Here is a 16,013-nt window from a genome sequence, read left to right as displayed (position 1 = left end):
AGCCATCTTGAGGATGAGACATTTGTAAGATATTTGGTAATCTAAAACCATCATGAACTTTCACCTATAAATTTCTAAAATATTTCCAGTGAATTATGACAAGCCTGAGGTCAATGAATGCCTTAACTGGCATGCCATAGACTAACTACAACTCTTTACTGTCTGTTAACAAAAACACTTCAAATGGGACTCATAAGAGGATTGACAAAACCTGTATATTGAGTTGTGAATGTGTTTCTAATACCATCACATTTTAATAAAATTTTATTCCAGGACAAAAAGAAAACCTACAATTCAAATTTGCTCATCTTTCATTCTGCCTAATGTGAAAACCAGGGATTCTGCAAAGGAGAACACAAGAAAAGGGGCCCAGAGGCTCGGACCTCCCAGCTGTGCAGTGAAAGGTGTTCTGAGACAACTGCCACGAAGAGAACAAGCAGACTCCTTTTCTAACCTGCATTTAGGAAAACCGAACATACCTTAGAGGTTCAGCCCATTTAGAGAAACCACAAGTGAGCAATGTGAAAACTCAGCCTTGGGGGACACCCTCCACACCAAAAAGTGAGAAGTAGGATTGACTTTTCATTGACACCTTTACTTCCATGACCTCATCCTCAGAAATTAAGCCAGATTCCTATTGGTTTGTCTTATCAATAAAGATTGACTAGCTGAGCCATCAAGAGTAGAACCAAATTGTTCAGAATGAGGCTAACCTACTCTCCAGCCAGACATAAATCTTAGGAGCAGAGAAACTGACTCAATAAGGGAATCGTCTACATCACCTGCTACCTTAACAGAGTTTGCACAAACTCACCTTCCCTCTCTCCAGCTCATGGGTCTAAATAATCAACAAAATAAGTATACGCATTTCAGCAAGTTTGAATAGATGAAACAGCAGACTTTAACAAGATAAAAAAATAATAGCTTACCTTTCCCCAAATGAAAATATGTAAGAAATGCACCTTTACATTACCCAATGGTAGGTCCTATGTTTAAAAAGTACCTAAACATTTTTTTTTTCCTTTTAATGATCAATCAAGGTGTCATGTTGTTGCCAACATCAGCAACAAAAAAGCAGATGGCTGGTCCTTCAACTCTTCCATTAGAATGTTACACTGTGAATTTTCGGGCCACATGTTAAATACTTGGCAAATTAGAACACTATTATGAGAGAACAGATGTAAACCACAAGAACAAAACCTTTTGAATAACTGTTAAATTATAATCTTCACATAAGCCATACAGCACCAGAACTAGGTGCAAAATCACAGTACATTTGTTGGTGAATGCTGGAGCTAAAAAGACACAAAGCTGGTTTTACTGGAGGCCAAGAGATGATGACGAAAAAGCGAGGCAATATTTCTGTGGACAATTTAACAGTACAAGAGATACAAAGTCACTGTGCTACTGGAACAATGCAGTGTGTTTCCAGAACAATCACAGCCAACAGGGCCAATGACATCTCTCCAGTAAGCCGTTGACACATGAGGATTTCTTAATTTTCTTCTCAAATGGGCATTTCATTCTTTGTCTTTCACTATATTAAATTGTATTGAGCAAACACTGGCTGACAACACTGCCTGTGACTCAGAGGTGTAGACACCTCAACTGCATGTTCCCACATCACACCCACCTCTAAGGCACCCCCAGTCTTCTCCCAGCTCCTGAGGCCACCTCTCTGCTTGTGTTCTGCCTACCCAGCAGCCTGGGTATCCTCAGTTTCCAGTAAGATTTCTATTTGGTTTGCTTTGGCCTTCTTTCTTTATATTCCACACGTCGGTAAAACCATGAGATATTTTTTCCTCCTTATTTTCCTTAACATCAACCCCCACCCCCCGCAGGTACACTTACTTCTATGCTGAAAAGTACACGAGTAAGGATATTTTCTTATTTTTCAAACCTGTCATTTCAAATCACCTAAAAATAGACCCCCTCAATGGCAGGGTTCTGGATTCAACATTTGAGCATGAAAGCCACTTGCTATAGAGGAGGCTTTACGGGGAGGGTGAGAAAATCAGAGGATAGTTACCAGTATGTGGAACTGACTGCAAGCTATTAAAATAGAAGATGTGTTGCCTTTTACATGGGGCTCACATTCTTTTACAGAAGAGATAAGTATTTCAAATTTGTCTTGTTAATGAAATAATAGAAGCATGCATAAACTAGATAGATAGCAAAAAGAGGTACATAATTCTATTTTGGTGGGATAAAATGAGACTGCTCAAAGGGAAGAAAGCATTCTAGGATAGACAACCTCCAGTAATTTTAGTTTAATTTATTCTTTACTATTCAAGTTGGGTTTTTAAGTCGCATCTATTAATTTAAGAGCCAATCAAAAAAAATGCAGTACTTTAAAGAGAAGACAGTAAGTGTGTGTTATAAGCAAAGTTAGCAATATGTCAGATCACTGTTGACATGATGCCAAGCCTGGGACAGAAAGTAAAAGAAACGCAACTGGAGGCAAGAGGACTTAAGAGGAGACTCCCGCTTCCGCTCAGGGTGGATCTGATGCTGTGGACAGGAAGAGGTCGTGGAGAGGCTAAAAGCACACGACAGAAGGTCCAAGATACGTTTTAGAAAGTGACCTGTCATAAACGTATGGATAATGAATTGAAAGAAGAAATCACAGGCAACTGAAACACTTGGCAGATGATCAAAATTTTCTGAGTGAAAGATGAGGGGTCTTTGGGGAGAGCACGCAGTAGTGCTAAGGGAAAGGGAGCATTTAGAGCTGTTCAGCACACGAGGTCCATGTCATGTCATGATTTATCGGATGGAGGAAGAGGGAAGATGATGCATTGCTCTCTGTGCCACTCATTATAGTGAAGAAATAGGTGTAATTATAGGCTTTAGGGGGGAGAGCGAATTGGCTTGGAATGAGTATCTAGGAGACGTATCCATGACGTTATCTGCTGAGAAAACAAGTTGTTACTACACTCTGCAAAGGCGCAGAGAACGTGGCCTTCTGTAATAAGGGTACCAATTTATTTTGGAGCACATATATGTAGAAGTTTAGGGGATATTCCCATGCCCTTAGATTTAATGAGTTGATACATACTATATTTTCTTTAAAAAATAGCCACATTAATGGTAATCTGGCTCCTCCTGAAAAATCAAGCTGCACATTTAATGGAATACTGAGCACCTTTTATCTGGCCAATAGCTTCAATGTGAAACATGTAATAAATTCATAAATAGACAAATGTCTTTAAATGTAAGAATAAAGTTTATACATTTTCTTAATAAAAAACTTCAATTTATGCTCAATAAACACTTATAGATAAAACATACTTAGATAATTGTCTGATGGATTTTGCTCTAGCTTCAACAAAAGCTATTTCAAATAGAGTGCCCACATCCTCTAGGCCTTAGAGTTTGACAGTTGATCCAACAGACAAGTTTCCAACCTAAACCAACCATGTGCTCGTCCTTGAGATGCACCTTTGCAGACATACAGATAAGCCAAAATGGATGCTCTTCTACAAGGAGATAAAAGTGCGTAAGGAAGATAAATAATGGGACACAGGTGGAGAAAAGTAAGACTTAAATGCAGTAGAGATGAAGTATTACAGCATAGAATAACAAACTGGAAAAAGAAGTCTACACACATAGCATTTCTGTCTTTTTGGCAAAGTCTTACCCACAATCATACTTTACATGCACCAAATGCCCAGAAGCTGGTCTCCACCTCCAGTTCTAGGGGATGAATTGATACTGGCTTAAGTTATTCAGAGATGTTGTTCTACGTATAAGAGTTTGATTAAGTATGAGCATGAAAACTTTCCAGAAAATAATTTATTTTCTATTGAAAGTAGAAGCCCAAAAAAATGCACTCTAAGAACACAATAATCCAGATTTTATTTTGTCTCACTATGAAACTTGGAACTACGGTCATCTTTTAATGTAAAAAGGCCAACACTGGAATTTTGCGAGTGGAAACATGGTATCTGGGTCCTTCCTAATGAAGAATCATCTGCCTGTACACTTCATATAACCAGTTAGAAAATAAATTTAAAATTTAGGCAGATTCAGCTGGAGTTTCTGTTACTCATCACCAAAACAGTAGATGTACTGTTAAGAAAAAGTTATTCAAGGCAGAAATGTAAAATTTCCAACTGGCTTAAAAATTATGGTGGTGTTAAAACTGAGTTAATAGTACATAGTGCTAGAGGAAAACTGGATAGAAGTTAGAAGTATCTGGGTTTCAGACAGTATATAACATGTGGCCAATGAAATGACCTAGATAAAGAAATAACAAAGCAAAAATATAGGTATAACCAACTCTTCTGCCCACCAGTAACTATGCAGGTGCCTCTCTCTTTCTCCGTATCCCTAGTAAACCTGTTCTTTATGTGTGTGTGTGTGTGTGTGTGTGTGTGTATTATATATAAAATATATATTATATATAATACATTTATCACACATATGTACTGTGTGTGTTAATATAAGAGTTCTACTATAAAGTGCCAGAAAGAAGATTCTAAGACAGAAAACTTACATTAGAGAAAAATCATACCATCTATCCTTTCAGTTGCTAACAAAAAAAAATGTATTTTGATCTCATTTGTTTACCTTTTTACTTTTGCTTAATCATTAATACCTTTTTACTTTTACTTCATCAAAATTTTCACCAAGTACAGCCAGCATCCTGTATCAATTTCTGAACCAGGGGGATGACATTTCAAAATATACTATCTTTTCAATTCTGTGTTGATTATATATATTACCCTTATATCTAATGACTATGTTTAAAACTGATTAATATTTTAAGAGATTTAACATTACTAATACTTGTTTTTTTCTTTAAGACTTTGACCACAATTGAGTTTGCTGTACATGCTTACTATGATTGCCTGAAATCAAGAGGCATATCAAACATTGTCCATCAGTGTTAGATATTCAGATCAGTTTTTTAATTTAGCTAAACTGACTTAATATTTGTATTTGTCTTGACCTCATTATGCTCCTTTGCCTTTATTCTCATTGACTTTCACTCTCAACATACTTTCCATGTCATTTCACCTGGGAAAAGGCTAAGTTATATTTGCCTCTCATTGAAATTTTGGAAATGAGGAATAAGGCAAATTTATTATTTTAAAATCTTTATATGTAATAAAGGTAATTTTTCAAATAAATAATAGTGCTTACTTACAGTCAGTTTTTCCTAACATTTTAAAAATTAGCCCCACTACCACTACTTAATTCTAATTAGCTAGAAAGTCAGGATGATTCCATTGTATTGTAGAACATAAATGTTAATCATTTTACCAATTTATGATTGATGCTCTAATTCAAGATGTTTTCCTAGTTTCTCCCAAATTAAACACTGGTAGCACAAATATGTTTATATAAGAGAAAGCACATACAAGCCAGAACCACAAAAGTCAATGATAAAGTAGTAAAATAGATCTTAGCAACCTTAATAATGAGTTCAATACTATTTTAACAAAACATCAAAAATCTCAAGTGAGGCCCTCCCTGGTGGCGCAGTGGGTTCAAGCACAGCACTGAAAAGCTGAAGCCACTTCCGCATGGGTTCTATTCCTCCAGGAGGAACACATGGTGAACACATGGTGTGGAGGTGAACACATGGTGTGGCAGACCTCACCTGACCCGCCCGCTGCTCCCCTCAGCAGTGTACTTCATTGATCTGCCTGTTCTGCTCCCCACTCTGTCTCTGGCGAAGCCTCTCACTGCCCCTGAGCTTCTGACCTGTACCCCAGTTCTGTATACACAAATAAATCTTAAAAAAAAAAATCTCAAGTGAATGAAAGAAATCAATATAAAAATCTCAAATTGAATATAGGAAACCAACAACTATATGCTTCCCTTTGACTAATAATAATAAGTAATAATAAGGACCCATGAGACCTGATTATTTTCCCCAGAGTCATCTATTTCTGCCCATGTTTCCAGGAAGTATACAAAGTGTGCTATTACATTCCCAGTGACTTGTGACCTTTGAAAGATTAAGAACTATTCCCAGTTTCCCCTGAAGGAACATTAGTTCTTAGGGTTTAGTGTTTGCCTGATTTTGAAAACATTTGAGTTTAGGGCAGAAGTTATGCCTCATACCATTTTCTTTAGCAATATAGGTTTAATTGCAGTATGAAGTGACACCCCCATCTTTCACCACCTTGACCAGTTCCCCACTCATCTGTTTCTCCACACACTCTAACTATACCTCAGGTTATGTGATTTTTTTTTTTTTAGGTTCACTCATCTTTACTTCAAATTCAACTCTTACCATTATAACTTACCAGCCCCCAAATAAGCATTTGGAGTTGATCTCTCCAAAACTGTACAATGTCATCACTAGGTTATTTTTCCTTTCACATCACTCTTACCCAACTTCAGATTCTGAAAGTAAACTTGGATTATGGTTGTTCTGAAGCTACACAGAAGTATCACTTGCCTGAGCAAATGGTTCCTTACATACCTGCTACCAAGGTTCCCAGGCAGGATATTGGTGGGTATCATTTTATAATTACAAGAACACTAAGTATTTAATCACTCTAGGATTTACTCTTTGATCTTGTTTAGTTTCTGAGTTAAGATCCCTTCTTACCACATCATTATAGTTCTAAGTTGAACTCTGTTAAAAACAGAAAGCAAGTAACTATTAGTGAGGTCAACCTTGTGGGAGAGTCTTCTCTAAAATTATCCAACAACTTAGGTCTTAAGAAACTTTCATTGAAGTAAATCTGATTACAGTATTAAAACATATTTAAATGTATAACAGATGAGTGGATTAAGATGTGGTGTATATACATAATGGAATACTATTCAGATATAAAAAAGGTTAAGCCTTGCCATTTTTGACAACATGGATGGAATTGCAATCACTATGCTAAGTGAAGTAAGCAGGAGGAGAAAAACAAATACCAGATGATTAATCTCATTTGTAGACTACAGAGAAATAAAAGAGAAACAGACCCCCACCCACAAAAAACAAACAAAAACAAAAAAAAAAAAACTTAAGCCATCTGACTTAGGATTGAGGCTACTGGAGCAGGAGGGAACCTAGTGGACCAGGGTGGAAGATATGGGGTACCCTGTTGGACAAGATGGCAAAATATGCATCGAAAGAGAGGTGAATCTATACCTCCTTTAATCATATAGTCTTGCAAAGCAGTGTTGCCTCAAATAACTACCAGAAAACCCACAAACTTGGTTTGACAACAGACCAGAAAAATATAAAGTTTCAACATGTTTTAAGGTACTATACAATAAAAATGAACCGTCAATCCTTCCCTATTGATATGAAATGATTCGAAAAATTAAATTGCAATAAAGATTGAAGCAAAACAGTTAGAAAAGTAGGGTGGGGTTGAAACAGTGAATAGAGTGTTTGACAGAGCAGATGATTATCCTTGTGTATAATAATACTCTGATAAGTCAGCAAAGAGGATTGAAGACTAACCACTGGGTTAATAGCATACAAATCACTGTTTAACAACAGTGATTCACATGGACTTTTCTAAAGAAAATCAGAAGATTGCAAACAATGACACTTGTGAAGATTTTTATTATAAATACAAGACCAAAACCTGCATAATATCAAGAAGACTACTTAGATACCAGAAATAGTGTATTTATTGCTGACTCAGTGGAGAATGGAAATACGGTGTATCAGGAGAGAGGACCTTCCCCGGAGGGTAGTCTTGGGTAAGCTACATGAGGACAGATCAGAACCAAGTGATGTGGGGCGGGGTGACAGCACAGTTTGTCTATGTCATGATAAAGGAGCTGCAGTATGTGAGAACAGATGCAGTTCAGTCTTTGAATATGATAGTAACAGCATATGGAAATGTTCTACTGATTGTTCCTATGTTTATTAGTGAAAGAGAGCAAAAGCCTAGCTGCTGAAACTGAGGGTGTTGACAGAGTAGAAGTTTGAGGATAGACCAAATATGAAATGACTGGATGATCAAAACAATCCATGAAGAACTCTGTGGAACACAGCTTTTCCTTTTTATTTAAATTGCAATGGAAGTTATGTTTCTAATCAACCTTTCCAAAAAGTAGTCTGCTTACTGGAATAAATTCCATCTATTTATGATACATAATTCTTTCCCATGCCATTATTTTTATTTTGACATTTTAGTTTAGATATCAGTATGTAGGTGGAGGGTTGGGCTGTCATAAGTAAGCAGTAAGAGGTGGATGGACAAGCACTTAGGCAAGCAAAATAGAGTGTTAGGGATGGGGTTAGAAGAGAGAAAAAGAGTCAGAGATGGAGAAAGAGGGATGCAGTTCTATCCAGCATATATATATTTAAAATGCCCTTAGTAAGATACTTGCTTTTTAAATATTATGAAATGTTCATTTAAAACTTTTTTAAAGTATTAAGAACAAAACCTCTCTGCAAAAGATGTTTTCAGTTTCTTCTCCCATACAGCAGGTTCCTTAAATAACATTTGTTGGATTGAAGATATTATAATCTAAATTTGAGTTCTTAAAAATGCACCTCATCAACACCTGTAGATACAGCTCACTACTTTAGCTGGCATACACACTGAAGACTTAGGATTTATCAAATTTTATTTTGAATGCAAACCACAGATTCAACTTGGAAGATAGATTTTCTTAGATTAGGATATTATGAACCCAGTTCACCTATCTAATCAAATTTCCCAGGCTCTACCTAGAGTGTCAGTTATAAAACAAAGACAGCATCAACTGCCATCTACTTGCTTCAGAAGAATATTGTATGAACTAATTGAGATAATTCTTGAAAATCACTTTAGTTGCACAGAGGTAAGTGCTTTATAAAGACAAAATGGTATTATGATTACCCAGAGGCCACTGGCTCTCTGGTTAGGGAGTATCAATTCCCCACACGCAGCTGCTGTGGTGTGTGGATTCACACGTCAAGATTTAGATACGAACTTTCAGAAAACACAATCCTGTACAACCTGAACCAGTTGCTGTTCATTGAGATTAAGTATATCAGCATTCCACAGGGGATTTCTGGGTGCAAGGAGAGTCAGTCTAATGATAGAATACAAAATTTAATTAAAGTGTTCATTTCCATGATTTCAAATTAAGGTGAAGTCTTCCAATTGACAAATAAGTCTTTGAACAATTTTTATCCTAATAGTTAACAAAATTGAATGACACCTTCTCTTTGCCATGTTCTTAAAATTATCCTGATCCCATAACCTGACTTCAAATTCCTATATTTTTCTCTTACATAAAGACACAAATAATATCAAACTCTCTCAATTATAGCATAATGGATTTTTGCCTGTGTCCTGCCCTGTAGTATGTTAAGAAAATGGTTTCAAGATAAACTACAGCAATATATCAGAATGATAGGCAGGTATCTCTTTACAATCATAACATTATGTAATATGTAAAAATGTCTATCAGACAAAAAAACATGAGTTGCTAAATGATGTCTATGTCATTAACTTTTGTGTTCCTGAGTCTAATACATTCTGTATTGATCAAACATATTCTGAGCCAGAAAATCTCAGTAAAATTACTGTGATTAGAAAAACATGCAATACACATCCTTTTATCACAAGAGAAATAAATTAGTGGTTGGTAACAATTTTTTAGAAAATATCCAAGCATTCCAAAAATAAAATAATACCCTTCCACATGGACCATCAAAGAAAAAAAAAAAAACTGGAACTGGAAAATATTTGAACTGAAAATCAAAATATGAAGCCTAGCCACCCGGATTTAAGTGGTCAAATTGAATGGATAAATCACACTGCTATTTACTTAACTTACATAAATAAAATTTAAGCTGTCTAAGGGGCGTGCGGATGTAAGTGATACCAACAATGAATCCTACAGCGTGCACGCTGTGTCGGGGACCTGGAATAAAGCATACACTGTGGAAAGCTTATATTTAGAATTTCAGAAATCTTCTACAAAACTAAAGACTATTTTACTAGGCTATTCCTTTATTCCTATGATGGTCTAAACTTCCTTAGAAAATAGGTCACCCTTAGACACTTAAAATAAAAATCCCTATTTTCAGGGTAAGGACACTTGAACATGAAGAGTTTATCTATCACTTGATGTCAGAAGTGAATAGTTTCATCTTATTCAGGAAAGTACAGGAAGCTAGGGGAAAAATCTCTGTCCTTTTTATATTGTACTCAAATTCAAAGAGATACTATTTACCTTAGGATTTACCTTAAAGTCCTATTTCCTCTGGAAAATTTACAACAGAAACTATAAGATGGAAAAAATATCCTCAAAATGAAACAATGCTGATAAATCAGGGCAATCATGGTCAAACACCTTGTGTGTTTAGTTAATTCATAGTCAATACATTTGATGGCCTGTGTTTTGGTAAACATAGTACTTCCACTGCATATTTAAGTATGATGAATGAATACCAAGCAGTACAGTTATCCTATTTCTATGTATTTAGCAAAAAAGTACAAAAACACTAACTCAAAGAGGGAGAGAGGTAGAAAGAAAGACTAGTGTTCTTTGAAGCACTGTTTACAATATCCAAAAGCCTAATGCCCAATAATAGAGGATTGGATAAAAAGTTGTGCCCTCCCTGATGGAGCAGCGGGTTAAAGCACAGCACTAAGAAACTAAAGCCACTTCAGCATGAGTGCAATCCTCACCCTGGAGGTGACCACATGGCACAGCAGACCTCTCCTGACCCGCCCGCTGCTCCCCTCAGCAGTATACTTTTTCAATCAACCTGTTCTGCTCCCCACTCTGTCTCTGGTGAAGCCTCTCACCATCCCTCCACCTCTGGCCTGTACCCCAGTTCTGTGTGCATAAATAAATAAATCTTAAAAAAAAAGTTGTAGTCTGTGTACACAAAGGACTACTACTTGACTAAAACTAGATGAAATTTTGTCATTTGCAACAGTATGGCTAGACTTACTGGATGTTACACTTAGTAAAATAACACAAAGACAGACAATTAAGATTTCCTAAGATGTAATAAGGTGAAATAAATGGGTGAGCTAAAAACAAAAATATTCTTTAGACCCTAAGACAAAATTTGTAAGCACCAAAAGATGAAGGGACAAGTGGAGGTGGGTAAATCAGAAAAAAAGGGGGTTAACTGGTGAAGGATAGAATTGGACTCTTAGTGATGGCATTAATGTCGTATGTACAGAGACTTTTTAATGGCGCATAATTGAAACACATAACGTTACAAAACAGTGTCATTTCAATAAAAATATGTATTGTATATATTATATGTGAACATGGTACAGGAAAAGGAACTAAAGATCTAATGTCTTATTAACCTTACCAGACTTCTTCCATTGTTTCCATTCCCCCATCTTTCCAGATATTGTAACAGAAACTCTACAAATCAACAAAGCCGTCTTTCAAGTAGCACTCTGTACACTTCATGAAATATATGCAATAAAATCTGATACTAAGCTGGTTGGTTCACACTTGTTCATTTTCTCAACTCCAGCACTCTAAAACATCCCTACTATATTTTTATGTACTCTCAGAATATTGATATTTGACTCTGTTAAACAATGTTCCCAGAGGAAACTTGCACAGAAAATCATTCTAACAAGAGTCTGTGCTAATGAATGAGAATGAAGGGGAGAATGTCAAGAAACAAACAAACAAACAAACCACTGCTTCTCAATTCCACCAAGACTTCTTTCTTGAGAATTCAGTAGATGACAAAAAATGAGAAACAGCATTACTGTGGCAAAGACAAGCTGCCTTGTGTGTTGGGAGATGAGATGTAAAAAAATCCAAAAGGAAAGGATCGCAACACTAATACATAAATAAATTTCCCCATTTCCAAGAAACAGACAAGCAATTCCCTAGGAGTTAGTGAGGGATTTAAGAAGTCCATCAAGCATAATGGGCCAAGCCTCCATAAAAGTCAACAGAAAATGCAGCGAGTCATCTGAGTCCTGCAATAAGGGAGTAAATTGTACAAATGGAATGGAAAAAAAAAAAAGTGAATTGTGAAAGTGGGATGTTTGTCCTGAGACCTAAGTAAGCCAGTGACAGATGACGAAGTTCACTTCAACCTAATGATGAGGAGGGACAAGGCAAACCAAAATGAAGCAGAAAGGAACAATAGTCACTTCAGAATCAGTGTCTCAGAGAACAAACTAATCTGTGTAGTAATGTGCATATCACAGGATCTTCAAGCATATAAAATCTCATGTGCAGAGACAGAATATGTAAATACAAAATTCCATTCTGATAAAGGAGAAAATTGATGAAATGAAGGAATTAGAGATGTCATAGGAGTGGTATGAACTCAGTTGTAGATAGAACAGAAAGTAGCTTAGTAAATGTTCTATTGTGGCATCAAATCTTCTTATCTTACACCCGAGGAAACTAAGAGGCAAGAAATTTATCAATTCAATCCCTCACTTAAATGAGGACTATATAAAATGGTAGTGAAGTGTCCATAGTTAGCCTAAGACTAATTCTAGATTTTCAATATAAGCAAACAAAGGCAATAAAACAAACAAAAAGAAATGTATGAATATTTTGCCATTCAAAATGAGCTCATCAAACTATCAGGGAACTAAAATCTTAATTCTTTTTTTTTAAATTTTATTTATTTGTGCATATAGGGCTGGGGTACAGGCCAGAGGCTCAGGGGCAGTGAGACGCTTCACCAGAGACAGAGTGGGGAGCAGAACAGGCCGACTGATGAAGTACACTGCTGAGGGGAGCAGCGGACGGGTCAGGAGAGGTCTGCCACGCCATGTGGTTACCTCCGGGGCAGGCGGGGATCGAACTCATGCGGAAGTGGCTTTAGCTTCTTAGTGCTTAACCCGCTGGGCCACCAGGGAGGGCCAAATCTTAATTCTTTAATTAAAAAAAAGTATTAAGTATCTCATTTTACTTAGCACAGGGAAAATAAACAGATTTAAAGAGTACATGTAATTTTTTAAAAAAAGGTTACTTTGTAATAAACACTAACCTCAATGTTGAATTTGACACTAACACAAACAATAGAAATACATTCTATTATGATTCAGTCTGATGGTTCCCATGCTTACAACTGAGATAAAAACAAGGGGACAATGACTCAAACTCTATCAAGATATACCAAAAGCCACCACCACCACTCCCAAGAAAAAGTTTTCCCTTGTTTGCTATTTTGCAACCAGAGAACACAATTGTGGAAATTCTAGAAAATGCACATTGACAGAGGCATTCCTCTTTGGGCACTGGGCCTTCCAGGGCTGAGAGACCTATTCACAAAGACTCTTAATCTCACTTATTTCCACGTACATAGGCCCACAGTGGCAACTGTCAGCTTGGGTCACCACATTGACCAAACTGATATCACTTCATTTCACATCAATTCCTCTCTGATTCACCCTCATCTCATGTCCGACATGATTTCCCCCCTTAGCTAAGAGCTTCTGGCTCATTCTTTACTTTGCTCCACCCCCATCCTTTCTTACCTGACCCACAATCACTTTGATAAAGAATCCATCTTAGTCACATTATCCCTTGCTAGTACATTCTCCTTCTCAGTATCAAGCATCTTGGGACATTTTGCCAGTCAACAAGTTGCTCTCCCATTGCTCTTAGGGAAACTACTAAATCAGACAGCTAAAGTGCCTGCCTGCCTGAACTTTTCTCTAGTTTCAATGAGTGCTTTTAGAGCACAGACTGATTACATGGAAGGATTTGGGTAAGATTAGCATAGATTTACTAGGAGTCAAGCAGTAGAACCCTTCCATTCTGCCAAACATCATTTTGGTATGTAACAACATTAATTCCTTGATATCATTTTGCACTGGTTCTTCTCAATACAATGTTAAAAATGTAGCATTTACATAATATTCCATTTTCTCCTTCAGTAATTCTATTTTCTAGTTCCAAAAAGATCATTTCAGAAAGGAATGATTATGTTACTAGAAATAGTACAATGAACTATTTGGAATATTATATGGAATATTTTCAGTGTTACAGGTACTGGAAAATTCATTGATAACATATGTAAGTATTTGTGGAGTTTACTGATGAGGGAGATACCCCCCCACCCACACACGGCCCAGTAACATATCTCATGCTCAATTATGTTTCTTTTGACCTGGTTCCTCCAGTCCTTACCCAGGATGCTCCCTTGTGAAGGGCTGACCTGTTGCACTCAGAACCACTTATCTAAAGTCCCTCAACTCAGGCTGGAAGTAGCAAGGTGACAGGGGATCAAAAAAGGTTGAGTCAGTAGGAGAAAAAAATACAAAATCAAAAATGAGTATCACAGAGACATATGCACACTCATATAAAAAGAAGGCCAAGAAGGTGAAAACTCAGAGTTTATAGAAACATGAATAGTAAATAGTAGGACTATATTCTGCAACTAATAACTCAAATAAAGTATAGAATTAATGACTGGCATGGAAACTTGATTCTCTGTCCTGAGAATAAATTGAAAAGGCTTTTAAAGTAGTTATAAAATAATGTACGCATTAAAAAAAAAAAAAAAACCAGTGAGGGCTCTGCCTGGTGGCGCAATGGGTTAAAGCCGAACATTAGGAAGCTCTCTGAAGACACTGCAGCCAGGGAGCTGATCCACATGGCATGGCAGATTTCTGACCTGCCCACTGTTCCCCTCAGCAGTGTATTTCTGTTGATCTGCCTGTTCTACTCCCCACTCTGTCTCTGGTGAAGCCTCTCACCCACCATACCTCTGGCCTATATCCCAGTTCTGTAAGGTTAACTAAATAAATCTTAAAAATAAATAAATAAATAAAAGTGAGCTAATCTTAGAATAAAGCATATGATATGTCAGAGACTGTAAGGCATATAAAAAAGTCAGATCTGTGTAGTTAAAAGAATTCAGGACCCAGGTCACAGGATATCAATTCTACAATTCTCTTTGCTGGTTTAATATCCACAGTTCATTTGGCAATTCACTCAACAGTTACTTTATCTGCCACATATGAATAACGCCAGGTGTTACAGCCTCAGTGCTATGGTGACAATACAGTCAGCAACTGACAAGGTAATATTAGGGAAAATGCAAAGTACCCTATAAATCAATATTTTAATTATTACTTGTGCAAATTGGAAACAAGATGTTTTTCACTATCAATAACAAATATAATCATACAGGCCCAATGAGAAATGTGTTGTCAATACGCAAACAAACTCCTTCCACACTCCAGCCCAACCATAGTTTCTCTCAAGGGAAAGCATGCTTTTTCATAAAAATGGAATTTCCCTAGCCAAGTTATTCTCCAGAGAGGTAAAGTTTTCTTTTTATTATGGGCATATGTTACAGTGAAGATGCAGTTCAGAAAATTTTATTCTGGGAGCAAAACGACAGAAACCTTACTTATGGATGAACTAGAGAAAGAAGTCCAATTTCCACTAGCATATTACAAAACTCCTTATCTTGGGAATTTTGAGAATCCAAAGTCTTATCCTGCACTCCCACAAAGAATGTTATATCTGAGCTACAGTGTTAGCCAGGTTAGTTCACAAGGAATCAATAACCTTTATTATACAAATATGAAAGATCACATACTGTAGGAGATAACTATAATTCCCCCAAGAGTAAGTAATTACTCATATTCATGAACTGTTAAAGATATGTTTCTATTTTCAGTTTACTGCATTTGATTTTCACTTTACAGATATAATCTGGGGAGCTTCCTAATATAATTATAAATGTAACATAAATGTAACTACTGATCGGTTTTACAATTTATCAACACTGGTGAAAATCCAGTGTAGTGAAGACTTGTTAAAAACAGCGGTGTCTTTAGTTTAACATGGTGATCAAAGATTTGACTATGTCCTCAAATCAACTGCGATAAGACTAATGTCAGCTAAAAAGGAATAAACCCCCAAAGGAGAAAGAGAACTGGAAAGGAATGGGAGTGGTTTTGATGCCAGGGAATTTCTATAGCTGAAAAATATAAAGACAGTAGAACTTAGCAGACTAGAGAGCACTGAAAGCTGAGATTTTTTTTTAAAGATATATATATATATATATATGACTGGGGTACAGGCCAGAGGCACAGAGGCAGTGAGAGGACTCACTGGAGACAGAGTGGGGAGCAGAA

The sequence above is a fragment of the Condylura cristata genome, unplaced genomic scaffold (assembly GCF_000260355.1).
Source record: "Condylura cristata isolate star-nosed mole 26May11 unplaced genomic scaffold, ConCri1.0 scaffold00014, whole genome shotgun sequence".
Classification (NCBI taxonomy): Eukaryota; Metazoa; Chordata; class Mammalia; order Eulipotyphla; family Talpidae; genus Condylura; species Condylura cristata.
Note: the sequence above shows the minus strand (reverse complement) of the source record.